Consider the following 22,060-nt stretch of genomic DNA (forward strand, 5'->3'; position numbering starts at 1 on the left):
TTCTCCTACAATTGTTTATATTTCTGTAGTTTTAGTTTTTTTTCCTCCTTTCATTTGTGATTTTGTTTATTTGGGTTCTCTCTCTCTTTCTCTCTCTTTTTTTAATGAGTCTGGCTAGAGATTAGTCAATTTTGTTGATCTTTTCAGAGAACCAGCTCCTGGTTTCATTGATCTGTTCTATTATGTTTTACGTTTTTATATCAATTATTTCTGCTCTAATCTTTATTATTTCCTTTGTTTTGCTGGTTTTACATTTTCTTTGTAGTTATTTTTCTAGTTCCTTTAGGTGTAAGGCTAGGTTATTTGAGTTTTTTCTTCCTTCTTAAAGTAGGCCTGTATTGCTACATACTTCCTTCTTAGAACCACTTTTGCTGCATCCCAGAGGTTTTGGACCATTGTGTTTTCATTTTCATTTGTTTCCATGTACTTTCTAATTTCTTCTTTGATTTCTTGGTTGATCCATTCATTGTTCAGTAGCATGTTGTTTAACCTCCTTGTATTTATGGTCTTCCCAGATTTTTTCTTGTGGTTAATTTCTAGTTTCATACAGTCATGGTGTTCAAGTCCCCTACTATTATTGTATTGCTGTCGATTAGTTCTTTTATGTAAATTAACTTTATGTAGTTGACTGCTCCCATATTGGGTACATGAATATTTACAATTATTATATCTTCTTGCTGGATTGTTCCCTTTATTACTATATAGTGTCCTTCTTTGTCTCTTGTTACAGTCTTTGTTTTTAAGTCTATTTTTTTCCATTGTAAGTATTGCCACTCTGGCTTTCATTTGACATCCATTTGTGTGATAAATGTTTTTCCATTTTCTCACTTTCAGTCTGAAGTGTCTTTAGATCTGAAATGAATTTCCTGTAGGTAGCATATAGATGAGTTGTTTTTTATATACTCTGTCACCCTATTCTTTTGATTGGAGCATTTCATCTAGTTACATTCAAAGTAATTATTGATAGATAGTATTTATTGCCATTTTGTTTCTTGCTTTATGGTTGTTTCTATAGTTTTTGTTTTATCATTTCTTCTCTTTCGCTCATGGTTTTACTGGTTTTCGGTAGTGATACAGTTGGATTCCTCTCTATTCTTTGCATATCTATTGTTTTTGATTTTGATTTGATACAGACCTGTTAGGTTTGTATCTAACATTTTCTACATATAGCAATCTACGTTAAGTTAATGGTTACATAAGTCTGAACTCATTCTTTACTCCTCTCCTCCCCTCACCTACATTTTAGGTATATGGTGTCATAATTTACATTCCCTTATTTGTGAATCACTTGACTGATTTTTATTGTTTAATATTGTTTAAAAATTTATTTTATTTTATTTAAATTCAATTAATTAACATGGTGTATTTTTTAAACTTTTTAAAATTAAATTTAAATTCAATTAATTAACATATAATGTATTATTGGTCCTTGACTGATTTTTAAATTGTATTTATTTTTACTGCTTTTGTGTTTTTTACTTTTCTTAGTCTACTTATGGTCTTTCATTTCCACTCAGAGTTCTCTTTAATATTTTTTGTAGGCCTGGCTTAGTGGTCATGAACTCTTTCAGTTTTTATTTATCTGAGAAACTCTTTATCTCTCTTTCTCTTCAGAATGATAGCCTTGCTGGACAGTGTTCTTGGCTACAGGTATTTCCCATGCAGTACTTCGAATATATCATGCCATCCTCTTCTGGCCTGCAGAGTTTCTGCTGAAAAAGATGTTGATAGGGGTGCCTGGGTGGCACAGCGGTTAAGCGTCTGCCTTCGGCTCAGGGCGTGATCCTGGTGTTATGGGATCGAGCCCCACATCAGGCTCCTCCGCTATGAGCCTGCTTCTTCCTCTCCCGCTCCCCCTGCTTGTGTTCCCTCTCTCGCTGGCTGTCTCTCTCTCTGTCGAATAAATAAATAAAATCTTAAAAAAAAAAAAAAAAGCTGTTAAAAAAAAAAAGAAAAAGATGTTGATAAGCTTATGGGGGTTTCCTCTTGTATGTAACTGTCTTTTCCCTTGCTGCTTTAAAATTTTTTTTTTTATCACCACTTTCTTGCCATCTTAATTACTATGTGTCTTTGTGTGGACCTCCTTGGATTGATTTTGTTGGGGGATCTCGTGCCTCTGGATCTAAATATCTGTTTCCTTTCCCAGATTAAGAAAGTTTTCAACTATTATTTCTTCAGATAAAATTTCTGCCTCCTTTCCTCTCTCTTCTTCTTCTGGGATCCCTATAAATGCGAACATTATTAGACTTGATGGAGTCACTGAGTTCACCATGTGTATTCTCATTTTGCATACTTTTTTCCCCTCTCATTTGTTCAGCTTGATTGCTTTATATTACTCTGTCTTCCAGGTCATTAATTTGTTCCTCTGCTTCTTCTAGCCTGTTATTTATTTCATCAAGTATATTTTTAATTTCCTTTACTGTGTTCTTCATCTCTGATTGGTTCTTTTTCTTTTCTGTTTTTTTTTTTTTTTTAAGTAATCACCACACCCAATGTGGGGCTCAAACCCACAACCCGAGATCAAGAGTCACGCGCTCTACCGACTGAGCCAACCAGGTGCCCCATGATTGGTTCTTTTTTTTTTTTTTCTTCTCTTTGTTGAGGGTCACACTGATGTCCTCTACTCTTTTGTCCAGTCCAGTGAATATCTTTATGATCATTACTTTAAATTCTCTATCAGGCATATTACTTATCTCCTTTTCACTTAGGTTTCTTGCTGTGGTTTTGTCTGGTTCATATGCCATATGACATATTCCACTGTCTCCTCATTTTGTCTAACTCTCTGTGTCTGTTTCTTTGTATTAAGAAGTCAGCTGTATCTCCTCTTGAAGGCGATGGCCTTATGAAGAAAAGGTCTTCCTGTTCCTCAGGACCTGGTGCTTCAGGGAGTGTCTCCTGTGTTCCATATGTCCTGCTGTTGAGTCTTGTCTGCTTTTGCCTTCAGTCTAGCCGCTGCATCATCTGTCTTTGCCTATTGTAGGCTTTGTTTGGTCCCCGGACAGGTGGGGGGCATTCTAACAAGGTACACTGGTCTGCTTGCAAAGTGAGACCTGCTGCCACCTCTGGAACTGAGGTCCTACAACAGGCAGGGGTTGGGACATGAACTATTTGTGGTGTTTATTCAGGTCTTGTCGGGGAGGGGGCCTGCAGTGCCAGGACTGAGGCAAGTGATTGGGAGAGAGAAATCTTGGAAGAATGGGGGGTGGGGCTTGGTGTGGGTGTATGCTGGTTCCTGCAGATGGCTGTGGATTTATGCTGAGGGGCAGGGGAGGGTAATGATGCCTGTGGCTCCTTTTTTCCTGGAACGGTGTCCCTATGATCCCTGCCTCTCAGGGCCACACTCCTCCTGTCTGTCCCTGGCAGTTTTCCAAATTGTTGCTTCCAGGCTTTATCTTGGCTGGTTATTTGTTGTGCTGTCTCTTTAAGAGCAGGGACTCAGCTTCCTAATGTCCTCTGGGCTCTCCCAAAGCCAAGCCCACTGATTTTTTATAATACCAGGCTTTAATTCCAGGCTGATTGCATGAACTCATGAGATTTGCCCCCTCTGGGTTTGAAAGCCAAATGTTATGGGAGTCTCTTGTTCCCTGTGCAGGCTCCCTGGTATGATAGTCTGGGTTTTTTTTGCCTTTCTCTGTGCCCCCAGTTACCTCCCCACTGGATGGCCACAGTCCATTTAGCTCCCCAACCACATTTTTGCCCTTCCTACCTTCCTCAGTGTGGTCCCTTCTCTACCTTTAGTCGTGGAGTTTGTTCTGCCAGTCTGGGTTATTTTCTGGGTTATTTACACTGATGTGAGTGTTATCTAGTTGTATGTGTGGGATGAGGTGAGCTTAGGGTCCTCCTGCTCCACCATCTTCCCAGCCTCCCCAAATATCTGGAAACCTTTAATTTTGCCAGTGAGAGTCCCATTAATTATTAGCTGATCAGCATTTTGCTAATTTCACCAATAAATGCCCATTTCTGACTTTCACTGTGCTGCTGAGATATGGTAACAGAAATGTTTATAGCATCTGCCTTCAGAGAATGGGTTTCCTGATTAGAAACAAAGCCGGTACCCTAGCCCAGTCTTTCCTGATAAGAATGCTGCTTCCTCTGGTTTGCAGATAATCTAAGTAGCCCACACATCTGTCTGTGCTGAAATATGCAAAAATAAGCCAGTCATCAAAACGCCATGCATGGACAGAGAATGAATTCATGGCAGCAAGGAGATTGAAGAGAAGAGGGCCTCCACAGCTGTCCTAACTTCGTACAACCTGGAGTAAGGATCTGGGAATCCCAGTAATAGAGATTGCCTTTCTTGCTGTTCCATTGGGATGGGGCCCAGACCAAGTTTAATTAAAAAAAAAAAAAAAAAAAAAAGACATTTTCACATAATTTTGTAGAATAGATTTCATAAGTTTTACACAATTGTGCAGTCAAGATATAGTTACAATTTAAGTAATAATAAAACTAGAAGACCACTAAAAATCAAATTAATTTTAATTTTCTATAATAAATAGTGTCTTCTGCCAGAACAAAATCTCCATAGTGCACATGACCAGTTCCTGACTGTTGTGGTACTGGTGCTCTGGATTTGACATGTCTCTACCAGTGTGCGTTGCCACCACCTCTCCACCCCTGCCCCTCTGTAGGCCTTCACCACCAGGCACCATGTGGTTGCTCCTGTCTTCTACCTTGCACAGTGGGCCATGATGTTACTTGTTCAAAGTGTGTAATTTATGAATTAAGTTTGCCTCTGGTCTTTCCTTATTAGCTGAGAAACTAGAATAGAACTGCTTGGCACTAATTCATAACTCAAATGTTGACACTAGCACTGAATTTTTTTTTTTAAAGATTTTATTTATTTATTCGACAGAGAGAGAGACAGCCAGCGAGAGAGGGAACACAGGCAGGGGGAGTGGGAGAGGAAGAAGCAGGCTTATAGCAGAGGAGCCTGATGTGGGGCTCGATCCCACAACTCCGGGATCACGCCCTGAGCCGAAGGCAGACACTTAACTGCTGTGCCACCCAGGCGCCCCCAGCACTGAATTTTTGAGGCAGAACTCGTTTGAAAAGTGATTACAGATTGAAAAAATAATTTACCTTCACAGAGAACACTATGACACCTGAGAATATGTAAGACCAGAGTTTGAGAAGCCCTGTTCATGGATTCATCTCCCACCTTAGTGTAGACAGTATGGAGAGCAAGGATTCTGCATAGTGCTGCCGTAATTGATGAATCTCCAGGGTGCTGAGTCATTATTAAATTATTTTGAATAAACTTCAAAAAGTTAGTATACTGGAATTGCCTGTATTTTAGCTGCAGGACAAAAATACCATATGCTCATATCTTAAACCAGTCAGGGGTAGCTGAACCTAGATGAGTACAGTCTGAGAAGTTTGCCTGTTTTCTCCATCCTCCCTGGCTCTTCCTCCTGACTCAGTGACTCCTGAAATCATTTGAGGTCAGTTCTGAAATGTGTGTACAGACCAGTGGTGGGCACCTTCATACATGCAGAAAAGTCACCTCTCAGAGACCTCTTTGCAACTCACCCTACTCAAAATTCCAAGCCTCTCCCCAACCCGCTCCTGTTTTATTTTTCTTCATACCACTTATTACCATTTAAGATATAATTTATGTGTTTAATGTATCTGTCTGCCCCCCACTAGAATATAAACTGCACAAGGTGAAAGATTTTATCTGTTTTTCTGCAGCATCCCAAGGTCACGTTTTGGTGCCAGGCACATAGTAGTACTCAATATTTGTTGAATGAAAAAATACTGTTTTGCAATTTTCTTTGTAATTTAAGAAAATTAAGCTGGCTCTGACTTCCCGTGGAATTGGCGTGTGTAGATGTGCTAGGCACCGCCTCCCTTGTAATGCACTCCTTGCAGTTTTAGCTTAATCCCGATCTTCCTTTTGCTCCCACGCCAAGCTGAGCACATGTATTACCAGGGATATTTCGATGGGAGTGAACGTGCTCTGGGACCCTGGATCGTTAGGGTGGAGGAGCACAGAGTCCCTGACATGGCTTTGTTCACCTAAACGAGGACCTTGGGTGTACAGCTGCCTCTGGACCCTGTGATCTCATGATAATCTCTTACCTTGAACCAGGCTCTACAAGTCTCTTGAGACAGAACCTTGCAGGGAATTGCTGAAAAGTAACAGTGTTACAAAACACATAAAACCCTGGAGAATTTCATAAGGCTTTGGCACCAGAACAGCCTCCTGGGGAAAAGCAGAAGATGCAAGCTTATGTCTTGCCTCTGTTGCTGTATATTAGAAATGAACAAAGGACTTTCTATGGGCCTGATACTGTGTGTATGAAATGGGGACATAGGCTGCATCCACTTCTTACTGAGTTGTGTTCACAGTATTAAAAAAAAAAATTGTACTTGGCTATTCTGCACTTCTGGCTGACCACTTACAGTTGGCCCTACACACATTTCTGGAGAACCCGAACTTCTCATCAGGAACCACCTTGGTGGACTGCGTGGCTGGCTCAGTCAGTAGAGTGTGCTACTCGTGATCTCGGGTTTGTGAATTTGAGCCCCACCTTGGGTGTAGAAATTACTTTAAAAAAATAATAAAGTCTATCAAAAAATAATAAAATCTTTAAAAAAAATAACCACTTTGGTTCTGGGGTAGAAAATTTCAAAATCTAAGAGGAAAGAATAAGGTCATCGTGCTTTAGGAAGAATGGAATAGTTTTGAATGAATCTCCATGCTTGGAAAGTATGTTTAGAAGGAAAAAGGCATCAGTACAAATGATCTTGCTCAGCTTCTTCAGAAAGACTCTACTGCTAAAAATCCTTATGAGTGTCAAGGAGATTTAAAAAACCTGTTGGGGGCACCTGGGTGGCACAGTGGTTAAGCGTCAGCCTTTGGCTCAGGGCGTGATCCCGGGGTTATGGGATCGAGCCCCACATCAGGCTCCTCCGCTGTGAGCCTGCTTCTTCCTCTCCCACTCCCCCTGCTTGTGTTCCCTCTCTCGCTGGCTGTCTCTATCTCTGTCAAATAAATAAGTAAAATCTTTAAAAAAAAACCTGTTATTACCTAAATGCTTAACAGTTGCTTATTAAATACTGGCATATTTATTTTTAAATAAGGTGATGGATTGTGTTGTTTAAGATCATCTGTCTTTATTGGTTCTCTTTTTTTGGATCTATTTCTATCGGCTGCCAAAAAAACTGGCATTAAGATTTCCAACCATGATTGTGGACTTGTCTATTTCTCTCTCTCATTCAATGTATTTGAGGTCTCATTTGTGTATTTTGAGGGGCTGTTGTTAGGCACTTAAATATTTATGCTGTGTTTTCCTGCTGACTTACCACCAGGAGAAGTCTATCTCTGGTAATACTGTATCTCTGGGAATCTGTTAGTATGGCCTCTTCAGCACTCATTTGTTTATGGTATGCATGGTAGCGGTTCCAGCCACTTACTTTTAAAAAATGATAGCGTTATTGAGATACAATTCATGTATATAATTCACCCATTTAACATGTGTAATTCAGTGGTTTTTAGTATACTCTCAGAGTTATGCAACCATTACCACAAAAAATTTAGCACAGTGTTATTACCTCAAAAAAACCCCACATCAGCAGTCACTCCCCATTCTTTCCAACACCACTCTCCACCTTGTCAGTCCTAGGCAACCACTAATTTACTTTTTGTCTCTATAGATTTGCCTGTTGTGGACATTTCATATAAAGGGAAATGTGCTACATGTGGTCTTTTGTGAATGGCTTCTTTCCTTGGCATCACTTTTTTAAGATTTATAAATGTTGGAGCGTGTATCAGGATTTCATCTAGCCATTCTTCTGGTTTTATTTAATATTTAATACACTTTGTTTTTTACAGCAGTTTTAGGTTCATAGCAAAGTTGAACAGCAAGAACAGAGGTCTCACATTCTTCTCCATCCCCACAGCCTCCCTCACCATCAACGTCCCTCCCAAGTGTGGTACATTCTTACAGTTGATGAGCCGACACTGATGTATTGTGTATCACCCAGAGTCCATAGTATACATTAGGGTTCATTCTCTGTGTTTTACATCCTGTAGGTTTTGAAAATATATCATGACATGTTTTCACAATTACAGTATCATACAGAATAGTTTCAGTCGCTTAAATCCTCTGTGCTTTGTTCATTCCTCCCATCCCCACCCCTGGCAATCACTGATCTTTTTACCGTTTCCACAGTTTTATCTGTTCCAGAACCTCATACAGTTGGAATTACATTGTATGTAGCCTTTTCATGTTGTTTTCTTTCACTTTAGCAATGTGTCTTTAGGACTGCCCCCTGTCTTTGGTTTGATAGCTCATTGCTTTTTAGCACTGGTTACTACCAAGTTTTGGCATTTATGAATAAGGCTGCTATAAGCATTTGTATGCCGGTTTTTGTGTGGACTTGAGTTTTTCACTCATTTGGGTAAATACCCAGGAGTACGATTGCTGGGTCATACGGTAAGAGGATGTTCAGTTTCTAGTTTTTTAAGAAAGTGCCAAACTGTCTTCCAAAGAGGCTGTACCATGTTGTAGTCCCACTATCAGTGAGGGAGCGTTCCTGTTGCTCCACCTCCTGGCCTCCAATCTATATTGTCAGCATTTGGGATTTTGGCCGTTCTAATAGGTGTGTAGTAGACTCTCATTTTGGTTTGCAGTTCTGTAATGACATAAGTCATTATGATTAAGTAATGTATCTTAATGTATCATTAAGATACATTGAGTATCTTTTCATATGCTTTTTTTTTTTTTTTGCCACTTGTGTATCTTTAGTGATGGGCATGTTCATGTCTTTTGCCCATTTTAAAATGGGGTCATTCATTTTCTTATTATTGAGTTTTAAGAGGTTTGTGTATATTTTGAACGCCAGTCCTTTATCAGATATGTCTTCTGCAAATATTCTCTCCCAGTTTTGTCTTCTTAATTCTCTTTGCAGTATTTTTCACAGAATAGATGTTTCCATTTTAGCGAAGTTTGGCTTATCAGTCATTTCTTCCATGGATTGTACCTTTGGTGTTGTATCAAAGTCAGTGCCAAACCCAAAGTCCTCTAGATTCTTTCCTGTGCTATATTTTAGGAGTTTTATGGATTTGCGTATTACATTTAGGTCTGTGGTCCTCTTTGAGTTAATTTTTACGAAAGATTTAAAGTCTTTGTCTAGAAAAAGGAATTTTTCCTTGCATGTCCAGTTGTTTCAGCACCATTTGTTGAAAAATTATTCTTTCTCCACTGAATTGCCTTTAATCATTCGTCAAAGATGAGTTGACTGTATTTGTATGGTTCCTAGGCCTTTTTTTGATCCTGGCCTGAGCTCTTTTCTGATCCCTAGGCCTATTTCTCTCTCTCTCTTTTTTTTTTAATATTTTTATTTATTTATTCGACAGAGATAGAGACAGCCAGCGAGAGAGGGAACACAAGCAGGGGCAGTGGGAGAGGAAGAAGCAGGCTCCCAGCGGAGGAGCCTGATGTGGGGCTCAATCCCAGAACGCCGGAATCACGCCCTGAGCCAAAGGCAGACGCTTAACCGCTGTGCCACCCAGGCGCCCCTATTTCTCTCTTCTTTAATCAATGCCATACTGTCTTGATTACTGTAGCCTTGTAGAAATTCTTGGAGTAATGTATTCCTTTGACTTTGTTCTTCTTCAGTATTTTCTTGGCTATTCTAGGTAATTTGCTCTTTCATATAAACTTTAGAATCAGTTTATTGATATCCACAAAAAGACTTGCCAGGATTTTGATTGGAATTATATTGAATCTATAGATCTAGTTGGGAAGAGCTGACATTTAACAATATTTAGTCTTCTTATCCATGAACATGGAATATCCCTTCATTTATTTAGTCAGTCTTTGATTTCTTTCAGAACCATTTACTTTTATTTTTTATTTATTTATCTATTTTTAAAAGATTTTATTTATTTATTTGACAGGGAGACAGAGACAGCCAGCGAGAGAGGGAACACAAGCAGGGGGAGTGGGAGAGGAAGAAGCAGGCTTCCAGCAGAGGAGCCTGATGTGGGGCTCGATCCCATAACGCCGGGATCATGCCCTGAGCCGAAGGCAGACGCTTAACGACTGCGCTACCCAGGCGCCCCAGAACCATTTACTTTTAATCTGTTGGTGTCTTTATATTACAGTGCATCTCTTGTGGACAGCTCATTAGTTAGGTTTTGTTTTTATAAAATTCATTCTGACAATTTCCGCCTTTTAACGGGACTATTGATTCCATTAACGTTTAATTTAGTTACCCATATCATGGATTTAGGTCACCTTTACATTCTTTGTCTTCTGTTTGTCCTCTCTGATTTTGTCCTCTGTTTCTGCTTTCCTCCCTTCTTTTGGATAATTTGAGTACCTCTTAGAATTTTGTATTAATTTATCTCTTGGCTTTTTTGTTATATTTTGCATTATTTTTAAGAATTTGCTCTGGAGGACAACAATATATATTCTTAACTTTTCACAATCTATTGAGAGATAATATTCTACCACTTCACATGTAATATTGAAATCCTGCAAATATACACATTTATCCCACCCACTCTTTATGATATGGATGACTAATGTATTACATCTACATTTGCTTATAAACTCTACAAGATCTAAAATTTTTAAAAAAGATTTTATTTGAGAGAGAGCGAGCAAGAGAGTGTGGGGAGGAGCAGAGGGAGAGGAACAAGCAAACTCGGCACTGGGCACCTAGCCTGATCTGGGGCTCGATCTCAGGACTCTGAGATCATGACCTGGGCCAAAACCAAGAGTTGGCTGCTTTACCAACTGAGCCACCCAGGTGCCCCATACATTTTTTTTTTTTTTTAACTTTAAACAGTTGTGTTTTTTTCCAAAATTAAAACTTTTTAAATCTTATTTTACTCAGATAGTTAACTTTTTTGAGTGGTGTTTATTCTATCCTGGAAATCTAAATTAACATCTGGCATAATTTCTCTTCAGCCAAAGATCTGCCTTTAGGATTTAACATTTCTTTAAGAACAGGCCTGCTGCTATTTCTCTTAGATTTATTTTTTTCTTTAATCTGAAAGTGTATTTATTTTACCTTCATTCTTCTTCTTCTTTTTCTTTTCTTTAAGGTTTTTAATTTATTTATTTGAGAGAGAACGAGCATGCGAGTGGGAGGAGAGGCAGAGGGAGAGGGAGAAGCGGACTCCCACTGAGCAGGGAGCTGGATGCAGGGCTCCATCCCAGGACCCTGAGATTATGACCTGAGCCGAAGGCAGATGCTTAACTGACTAAGCCAGCCAGATGCCCCATTTTACCTTCATTCTTAAAAGATATTTTTGGTGTATAGAATTATAGCTGTTTTTTGTTGTTGTTTTTAAGCACTTTACAGATGGTTTACACAGTCTTCTGGAGTCCATTGTTTCTGATAAGTCAGCAGTTACTTGAATTTTTTCGTTATATGTAATGTGTTGTTTTTCTCTGGCTATGAGATTTTCTTTTTATATTTGGTTTTCATCAGTTTGACTAGGTGTGCCTTTATTAACATTTATCCTAAATGAGGTTTACTGAATTTCTTGAATCTATACATTTTTGTTTTTTACCAAATTTGGGACAGTTTATGCTGTTTGCTTTCAGACTGTTTTTCTGCCTCGTTCTTTCTCTCTTCTTCTCGGATGTACACTAGACCCTTGGAAAATGTCTCAGTAGTCCCTGAGACTAATCTTTTTAACATTCCCTTTTCTCTGTTCTTAAAATTGAATGATTTCTATTCATCTGTCTTTAAGTTCACTGACTCCTATCTCCATTCTGCTGCTAAGCCTTTCATGTAAATTTTAAAATTTCAGAAACTTTGTTTTTCAGGTCTCAAATTTCCATTTAGTTCTGTTTCATAGTTTCCATTTGTCTGCTGAGATTTGCAAAATGTGACTTGATTAGAATATTTTCTTTCACATCCCTGGTATTGAGGTACTGGCAGAGGCTTTCAAGCCGCTAATTCCAACATTTGATTCATCTTGGTGTTAGTCTGGTTGTGGTTTCTCCTGAGAATGGCGTACTTTTTCCTGGTTCTTCACTTTTGTGGCAAATTTTGGATTGTATTCTGGACACTGAAGTTATGTATATTTTGGAGAATGAAAGTTCTATTATATTCTTCTGAAGAATATCGATTTGTATTTGTTTCAGTAGGCACTTAGCTTGGTTGGACTCAAACTGAAAACTCGGCCTCTTGGGCAGTAGCTTGTCAACAGAGAAAAGAGGCAGAACTGAAATAAAATAAAAGCATTATTTAGGGTCTTTGAAGTGCAATTTGGGGAGCAAGGGTTTGGATAGCAACCCCAAATTGTGTCTCAGTAGGGAACAAAAGTCAGAGGGTTTAAAGACAAAAGGTCATATTTGTGTATGTTGTTTATGAAGAATTCTGATTGGTCTTCATGGAGAAAACTAATCTTGGTTGAATATGATTGGTTGCTAAGGCTCTCACTACGTGAAAGTCTGTTACTGTAGAAAGTTGCAGGTGTTCCTGGGGAGTCCTTGGAATATTTGGTGTTTGGCCCAGTTCAAAAGTTCGTGGTTCCACCCTGTGAGGACGTGGATTGAAGAACCCCTTGGCATAATAACTCATTTTATTTCACCTTTCACAGGTTCAGATCTCACTTTAGTTCTTTTATTCTTGGCGGAGCTGCTCAGAGGCTGCTCCACACATGTCTGAAAAATTGGGCAACATTTATTCACAGAATTTGGGGCTTTCATTCTCTGGTGCATGCCTTTTTAGGATTCCTTGCTCACTTTTGCAATTGCTGTGATGGCTTCAACCTCTGCTGGCTGTCAAAACTGTTTTTTCCTAAGTTTTAGCTGCTGCTCATGGTGAGTGGGGCTTCCCTCTGCCAAGAAGCTGTGAAAATGGAAATCCACCCAGTGCCCATTGCTCTCTTCCAGTATCTGCCTGCTCTTGGTTGCTGTTAAGTGTCTATCTTTAGAAGTTGTTTTTGTATTTATCCAGAGTTCATAACTGTTATCTGGAGAAGGGCTGGTATGGTAGGAGCTTTTTGTCCCCTACAGATTTTTAATCAACTTTGTGTTATGTGAGACTTTATAGTATATTGAAATCTCTTCAAGTCAGATATTGACCTATATCGTATAATATCTATGGTATAATTTTAATATACATCTAGGCATTTATTTTTTTGTTTCATATGATGACATTGTGAGACAGACCTATGGTTTATATGAAACTGAAGGGGTTTTGATTAAGGTTTTAACTCCAATTACAGAATAATTTTTGTCTGAAAACATGATCCACTTCATGACAGTACACTTTGTGGTTTCTAAGAAAAATGTGACAGTCCGGGGAAATCCATAGCGGTATTGGGGGAAAAAAGTTTTTAAACACCTGTAGGAAATTTTATGGTATGTAAAATATCCATCATAGAGTTGTTGGAAAAAAACACTTATGTCAGTATAATTGTTACTTGTGATATTGTGATGTGCAATAAGAAATACGTATTTGGTCTTCATCCAGCTTTGGCACAGAGCATCTAAAACTTTGAAATTTTCTAAGTGATAAGAACTATTAAAGTGACTTTTGTTATATTAATGAAGTGACTTTTGAAACCCAATTAAGGATGGGGGCTGATTGCCGGGGGACCCAACCATGTGATTAGAGGGTTGGAACTTTCATTCCCATCCCCAAACCTCTGGGAGGGCAGGGGCTGGAGATGGAGGTCAGTCTCCAGTGGCCAATGATTTCATTAGTGATGCCTGTGTATGATGCCTCCGTAAGAACCCAAAGGATGGGGTTTGGAGAGCTTTCTGGATTCGGGGAGAGTGGTGCACCAGGAGAGGACGTGGAAGCTTGTGCCCTTTTCACACACAGCTTTCCCCTGTTATCCAAACATAGAATGCTCCTATGAAACCTTTTGTAAGCCAAAACAGTGTAAAGCAAAGAAGCAATTACCATTAATTTATATGGGAAAAATGTGAGTGCTCCTAGATGTAAAACACAACCTCTCTCAGACTTTTCTGATATCTTAGGGCACATCTTGCTAGCGGATACACAGAATAAATTGAGATAAAGGACAAGATGCTCCAGACATAGCTCAAATCTGTAATGGCTTGATGCTCAAATGCTGAGCATAGTTCCCAGGGGAGGACCTTGGCCATGCCACTTTCCATGCTCCAGGTGCTCACTGCTTCTATAACAGCTTGCTGCAAAACCAAAACTCATGTTATCTTTGCTTCATGCCTTTTATTGAAAAGTGAAAAACCTCTTCAGATTGCTTTCAGCTAGGGAAAACAGGCATTAAGGTAGGTCTTTCACACAAGCAAAGCGGCATGACGCGAACTTTTGAAAAGCAGGTGATACCTTAATGTCGCCCTGTGCCTCTTTTCCATGTGGTTGTTCCTGAGTATATCCTTTTGTAATAAACTGGTGTTCTAGTAAGTAAAATTTGAACCACTCATGATTAAATGAACCCAAATTGATTGAACCCAAGGAGGGTATCATTAGAACCTCCAATCCATAGCTGGACCGTCAGAAGCACAGGTGATAGCCTGGACTGGCTACTGGTGTCTCCGGCAGGGACAGCCTTGTAGGACTGAGCCCATCACCTGTGGGGTCTGATGTTCTCTTTGGGCAGAGAGTGTTAGAATTGAGTAGAATTGTGGAACAAGCAGCGGGAGTCGTAGAATGGCTTGGAGGTGTGGGAGACCTATCCCAGACCTGTGTTAAAATTGGGTATTAGAATCGGTTTATTAGATTTGTGGAAAATGACACAGTGGGACCCTCTGTCAATGTATTTTTCTTATTCTGGATGATAGTTACACAGGTGTGTTCTTTTTGTAAATATTCCTTGAGCCATACGTTTATGATTGGTGTACTTTTATCTTTGAATATTTATTCTTCAGTATCAATTGTATTTGGAAAAAACATGTTAGAGCCCTATTTATCTAGTTGGCTACTCACTCATGTTATATTGTTAGTTGAAAGAAAAGTTGCAGTTATGTACTTTAGTCATGTAATTTTAGAAATCCTTAAAAAATACACCCCAAAGTGTAAATAAAAATATCTGCAGTACTATGTTGATGAGGGTGTGAGGACACAAACTGCTGGTGGGAGTTTAAAAGGGTACAACCTCTGGGGAGGGCATTGGCCATATCTATCAAAATTACAAGTATCCAGATTCTTTGTCGCAGTATTTCCATCATTTCTAGTAATTTTTCAGACATGCTAGTAAACATGTGCAATGACCTACATACAAGATTATTCTCTGTAGTATTGTTGTAATAGCAGAGGATTAGAAATAATTTATGCTCATCAGTAGGAAATTGGTAAAGCAAATGTGGTACATGCAGGTTTAGCAAAGAACGAGGAAGCTTTTCCTATAGCAGAATGATATTTACATTTGCATTTTAATATTACATTTGCATTTGTGCATATCCATATACAGTAATCGAAGATACATTGTTCAGTGAAGGAAAGTCTTCTGTTTCTGAGTCATTCGAACCAAGCTATCCCTCATTTTGAGCTGGGGAGTGGAAGTATTCCATTTTCTTGCAGTGGCTTGTAAGTGCAACTGGCTCAAAGACTTTGAAATCTTGAATGTAGATTAAGATGGTCGCAGATTGGTATTGCTCTCAGACAATTACTGGTGGAAGCAAACAGAAAATTTTCTCCACCTCTCTGAGTTAAGATGGCGGAGGAGTAGGGGACCCCTTTTTCAGGTGGTCCCCTGAGTTGAGTTGGATAGGTACCAGACCACCCTGAACACCCACGGAATCAGCCTGAGACGCGGGAAGATACATCTGGATCTTTACAAATGAACATCTCCAGCGCTGAGTATTGAGGTACAAAGCGGGGAGCCGTGAAACCGTGCACAGATATCGGAAGATAAACGGAAGGGGGAGGGAGCTGCCGCGTTCGGGCGCCGGGAAGCAGTAGCCACCTGCACGGGGGAGCGGGCGGACTCCCGGACTGGCACCCACGAGAGAGCAGAATGAGACCGTGAGCGGGGGAACGCGTGCCACCAGACTGAAACGGAGCTCCGGTGTGCTCACTGGAACCAGACTGAGACCGGGAGCTCCAGGAGCACGCGGGGGCAGCTGGCGGCTGGCAGTATTAGAAACATAAAGGACAGAGACGCGCCAGCCCTGGAAGTGAGGGCTGGGACGCCGGCTGTGGGGCACACATCCCGGGACGCTGCAGGGTTGAGCAGCACCAACAGAAACAGAGTTAAAGTTGCCAGAACATCAGTGGAGAACAGTCCACAATCCCTCTGTTTTGAGACCGAGGCTGAGATTCGGCCACTGCTTCTCTGACTCTCAGAAGAGGCAGAGCAAACCACCAGGACACGGAAACTCTACCCAAACAGGGTTGCCTGAGTATCAGTGCATGATGGTCAAAATGATGAGTAGAATTGAAAAAACTATTAACGAAAAGGTTACTGAGAATATAGAATCCCTAAGGACAGAAATGAGAGCGAATCTGACAGAAATTAAAAATTCTATGAGCCAAATGCAGGCAAAACTAGAGGCTCTGACGGCCAGGGTCGCAGAAGCAGAGGAACGGGTTAGTGAATTGGAGGATGGGTTAATAGAGGAAAAAATGAAAATAGAAGATGGTCTTAAAAAAATCCACGCCCACGAATGTAGGTTACGGGAGATTACTGACTCAATGAAACGATCCAATGTTAGAATCATCGGCATCCCCGAGGGGGTGGAGAAAAACAGAGGTCTAGAAGAGATATTTGAACAAATTGTAGCTGAAAACTTCCCTAATCTAGCAAGGGAAACAAACATTCGTGTCCAAGAGGCAGAGAGGACCCCTCCCAAGCTCAACCACGACAAACCTACGCCACGTCACGTCATAGTGCAATTCGCAAATATTAGATGCAAGGATACAGTATTGAAAGCGGCCAGGGCAAAGAAATTTCTCACGTACCAAGGCAAAAGCATCAGAATTACGTCAGACCTGTCTACACAGACCTGGAATGAGAGAAAGGGTTGGGGGAGCATATTTAAAGCTCTTTCAGAGAAAAACATGCAGCCAAGGATCCTTTATCCAGCAAGGCTGTCATTCAGAATTGATGGAGAAATAAAGACATTTCAGAATCGCCAGTCACTAACCAATTTTGTAACCACGAAACCAGCCCTACAGGAGATATTACGGGGGGTTCTATAAAAGTAAAAAGGCCCCAAGAGTGATACAGAACAGAAAGTCACAGCCAATACAAACAAAGACTTTACTGGCAACATGGCAACATTAAAATCATATCTCTCAGTAATCAGTCTTAATGTAAATGGTTTGAACCATCCCATAAAACGCCACAGGGTTGCAGATTGGATAAAAAGAAATGACCCATCCATTTGCTGTCTACAAGAGACTCATTTCGAACCCAAAGATGCATTCAGACTGAGAGTAAGGGGATGGAGTACCATCTTTCACGCAAATGGACCTCAAAAGAAAGCTGGGGTAGCAATTCTCATATCAGATAAATTGGATTTTAAACTACAGACTATAGTTAGAGATGCAGAAGGGCACTATATTATTCTTAAGGGAAGTATTCAACAAGTGGATATGACAATTATAAATATATATGCCCCCAACAGGGGAGCAGCAAGATACACAAGCCAACTCTTAACCAGAATAAAGAGACATATAGATAAAAATACATTAATAGTAGGGGACCTCAACACTCCACTATCAGAAATAGACAGAACACCCTGGCAAAAACTAAGCAAAGAATCAAAGGCTTTGAATGCCATACTCGACGAGTTGGACCTCATAGATATATATAGAACACTACACCCCAGAACCAAAGAATACTCATTCTATTCTAATGCCCATGGAACATTCTCAAGAATAGACCATGTTCTGGGTCACAAAACAGGTCTCAACCGATACCAAAAGATTGAAATTATCCCCTGCATATTCTCAGACCACAACGCTTTGAAATTGGAACTCAAACACAAGAAAAAATTTGGAAGAAACTCAAACACTTGGAGACTAAGAACCATCCTGCTCAGGAATGACTCGATAAACCAGGAAATCAAAAATCAATTTAAACAATTTATGGAGACCAATGAGAATGAAAACGCAACGGTCCAAAACGTATTGGATACTGCAAAGGCAGTCCTAAGGGGGAAATACATAGCCATCCAAGCCTCACTCAAAAGAACAGAAAAATCTAAAATGCAGTTTTTATATTCTCACCTCAAGAAGCTGGAACAGCAACAGAGGGACAGGCCTAATCCACGCACGAGGAAGCAATTGACCAGGATTAGAGCAGAAATCAATGAATTAGAAATCAGGAGTGCAGTAGAGCAGATCAACAGAACTAGAAGCTGGTTCTTTGAGAGAATTAATCAAATTGACAGACCACTGGCAAGCCTTATCCAAAAGAATAAAGGACGCAAATTAATAAAATTATGAATGAAAAAGGAGAGGTCACAACAAACACCAATGAAATTGAAAGGATTATTAGAAACTTTTATCAACAGCTTTATGCCAATAAATTAAGCAATCTGGAAGAGATGGAGGCCTTCCTGGAAACCTATAAACTACCAAGAGTGAAATAGGAAGAAATTGGTTACTTAAACAGGCCGATTAATTATGAAGAGATTGAAGCAGTGATCAAAAACTTCCCCCAAAACAAGAGTCCAGGGCCTGACAGATTCCCCGGGGAATTCTACCAAACATTCAAAGAAGAAATAATACCTATTCTCCTAAAGCTAGTTCAAAAAATAGAAACAGAAGGAAAGCTACCAAACTCATTCTATGAGGCCAATATTACCTTGATCCCCAAACTAGGCAAAGACCCCATCAAAAAGGAGAATTACAGACCGATTTCCCTAATGAATATGGACACCAAAATCCTCAACAAGATCCTTGCTAATAGAATCCAACAGTACATTAAAAGGATTATCCATCACGATCAAGTGGGATTCATACCTGGGATGCAAGCGTGGTTCAATATTCGCAAATCAATCAGCGTGATACATCATATCAACAAGAAAAGACTCAGGAACCATATGATCCTCTCAATCGATGCCGAAAAAGCATTTGACAAAATACAGCATCCTTTCCTGATTAAAACCCTTCAGAGTGTAGGAATAGAAGGTACATTTCTCAATCTCATAAAAGCCATCTATGAAAAGCCTACTGCAAATATTATTCTCAATGGGGAAAAGCTGGAAGCCTTTCCCTTAAGATCAGGAACACGACAAGGATGCCCACTCTCGCCACTATTATTCAACATAGTACTAGAAGTCCTTGCAACAGCAATCAGACGACAAAAAGGGATCAAAGGTATTCAAATTGGCAAAGAAGAAGTCAAAATGTCTCTCTTTGCAGATGACATGATACTCTATATGGAAAACCCAAAAGAAGCCACTCCCAAACTATTAGAAGTTATAGAGCAATTCAGTAACGTGGCAGGATACAAAATAAATGCTCAGAAATCAGTTGCATTTCTATACACGAATAACGAGACCGAAGAAAGAGAAATTAGGGAATCCATCCCATTTACAATAGCACCAAAAACCATACGTTACCTTGGAATTAACTTAACCAGAGACGTAAAGGACCTATATTCTAGAAACTATAAATCACTCTTGAAAGACATTGAGGAAGACATAAAAAGATGGAAAGATATTCCATGCTCATGAATCGGAAGAATTAACATAGTTAAAATGTCCATGCTACCCAGAGCAATCTACACTTTCAATGCTATCCCGATCAAAATACCAAGGACATTTTTCAAAGAACTGGAACAAACAGTCCTTAAATTTGTATGGAAACAGAAAAGGCCCCGAATCTCCAAGGAACTGTTGAAAAGGAAAAACAAAGCTGGGGGCATCACAATGCCGGATTTCGAGCTGTACTACAAAGCTGTGATCACAAAGACAGCATGGTACTGGCACAAAAACAGACACATAGACCAATGGAACAGAATAGAGAGCCCAGAAATGGACCCTCGGCTCTTTGGGCAACTAATATTTGATAAAGCAGGAAAAAACATCCGGTGGGAAAAAGACAGTCTCTTCAATAAATGGTGCTGGGAAAATTGGACAGCTACATGCAAGAGAATGAAACTTGACCACTATCTCACACCATACACAAAAATAAACTCCAAATGGATGAAAGACGTCGATGTGAGACAGGAATCCATGAACATCCTAGAGGAGAACATAGGCAGCAACCTCTAGGACATCGGCCAAAGCAACCTTTTTCATGACACATCTCCAAAGGCAAGAGAAACAAAAGATAAAATGAACTTGTGGGACTTTAAAAGCTTCTGCACAGCCAAGGAAACAATAAAAAAAACTAAGAGGCAGCCCACGGAATGGGAGAATATATTTGCAAATGATGGTACAGATAAAAGACTGGTATCCAAGATCTACAAAGAACATGTCAAACTCAATATGCGAGAAACAGATAAACAAATCATAAAATGGGCAGAAGATATGAACAGACACTTTTCCAATGATGACATACAAATGGCTAACAGACACATGAAAAATGTTCAAAATCATTAGCCATCAGGGAATTTCAAATCAAAACCACATGAAGATACCACCTTACGCCCGTTAGAACGGCAAAAATTGACAAGGGAAGAAACAACAATTGCTGGAGAGGATGTGGAGAAAGGGGATCCCTCCTACATTGTTGGTGGGAATGCAAGTTGGTACAGTCACTCTGGAAAACAGTGTGGAAGTCCCTTAAAAAGTTAAAAATGGAGCTACCCTATGACTGAGCCATTGCACTACTGGGTATTTACCCCAACGATACAGACGTAGTGAAGAGAAGGGCCATATGCACCCCAATGTTCATAGCAGCATTGTCCACAATAGCTAAATCGTGGAAGGAACCGAGATGCCCTTCAACAGATAACTGGATTAAGAAGTTGTGGTCCATAATACAATGGAATATTACTCAGCTATCAGAAGGAACGAGTTCTCAACATTTGCTGCAACATGGATGGCACTGGAGGAGATAATGCTAAGTGAAATAAGCAGAGAAAGACAACTATCATATGGTTTCTCTCATCTATGGAACATAAGAACTAGGATGATCAGTAGGGGAAGAAAGGGATAAAGAAAGGGGGATAATCAGAAGGGGGAATGAAGCATGAGAGACTATGGACTCTGAGAAACAAACTGAGGGCTACAGAGGGGAGAGGTGTCGGGGAGTGGGATGGGCTGGCGATGGGTAGTAAGGAGGGCACGTATTGCATGGTGCACTGGGTGTTATACGCAACTAATGAATCATCGAACTTTACATCAGAAACCAGGGATGTACTGTATGGTGACTAACATAATATAATAAAAAAACAAAAAAAAATTTTTTCTCCAAAGGAAAATATAATTATCTGTGCGTGACAAAATAATACTCCAGGTAATTTGTCACATGCAATATCTACAGATAGTCAAATATAATCAGACACACAAAGAAGATACTATGAGCCAGGAGCTGCAGAAAAAAAAAGACCACAGAAACAGAACCCCGAATACATGAGATATTAGATATTAGAGATATTAGAATTATCAGATAGAGGCTTAAAACAAGTACTCTAATTATAATGAAAAATACTGAAGCTAAACTTATAAATTTCAGCATGTAATTATTTAGAAAACGTGATAAAAAGTAACATAGCAAATTTGAAAAGAACACAGTTGAAATCCTAGAAGTTAAAGATACAATGACTAAATTTAAGACATCAATGGACATGTTTAACAGAAGATTAGAGCTGAAGAAAGAATTAGTAACCTGGAAGATAGGTAAGTAAAAATTGTGCAGAGTGCAGCATGTAGAAATACAAAAGTAACAGATTAAGTAACAGTGACTAGAGTGAGTTCTAGCACATTTTAATTTGAGAGTAGGAAAGAGACAATGGGGCAGAGATAATAATTGAGGAAATAATGACTGAGAATTTTCCAGAACTAATGGTACATCAACCCACAGACTCAAGAAATTAGTGAATGTTAGCATAAATTAAAAAATGCATCATAGCAAATGATAAAAAACAAAAAGTTTCTTACAAGCGTCCAGAGGAAAAAGACAAATCACTTCAGAGGACAGCAGGTAGACTGACGTTTCAGTGGTAACAAACGAACAGAAGATGGGTGTTATC

The 22,060-nt window shown here is 39.6% G+C and overlaps 1 protein-coding gene and 1 non-coding gene across 3 annotated transcripts in view; one reads left to right on the top strand and one right to left on the bottom strand.

Moving 5' to 3' along the window:
• Positions 1-22,060, top strand: part of NINL (ninein like) — a 168,895-nt gene that overhangs the window by 28,223 nt on the left and 118,612 nt on the right. The window lies entirely within an intron of this gene.
• On the bottom strand, positions 2,487-2,558 carry TRNAK-CUU. Its single transcript has one exon. It is a non-coding gene; the product is annotated as a tRNA-Lys (tRNA).

Source organism: Ursus maritimus, unplaced genomic scaffold (assembly GCF_017311325.1).
Source record: "Ursus maritimus isolate PB19 unplaced genomic scaffold, ASM1731132v1 scaffold_38, whole genome shotgun sequence".
In the NCBI taxonomy this organism is placed as follows: Eukaryota; Metazoa; Chordata; class Mammalia; order Carnivora; family Ursidae; genus Ursus; species Ursus maritimus.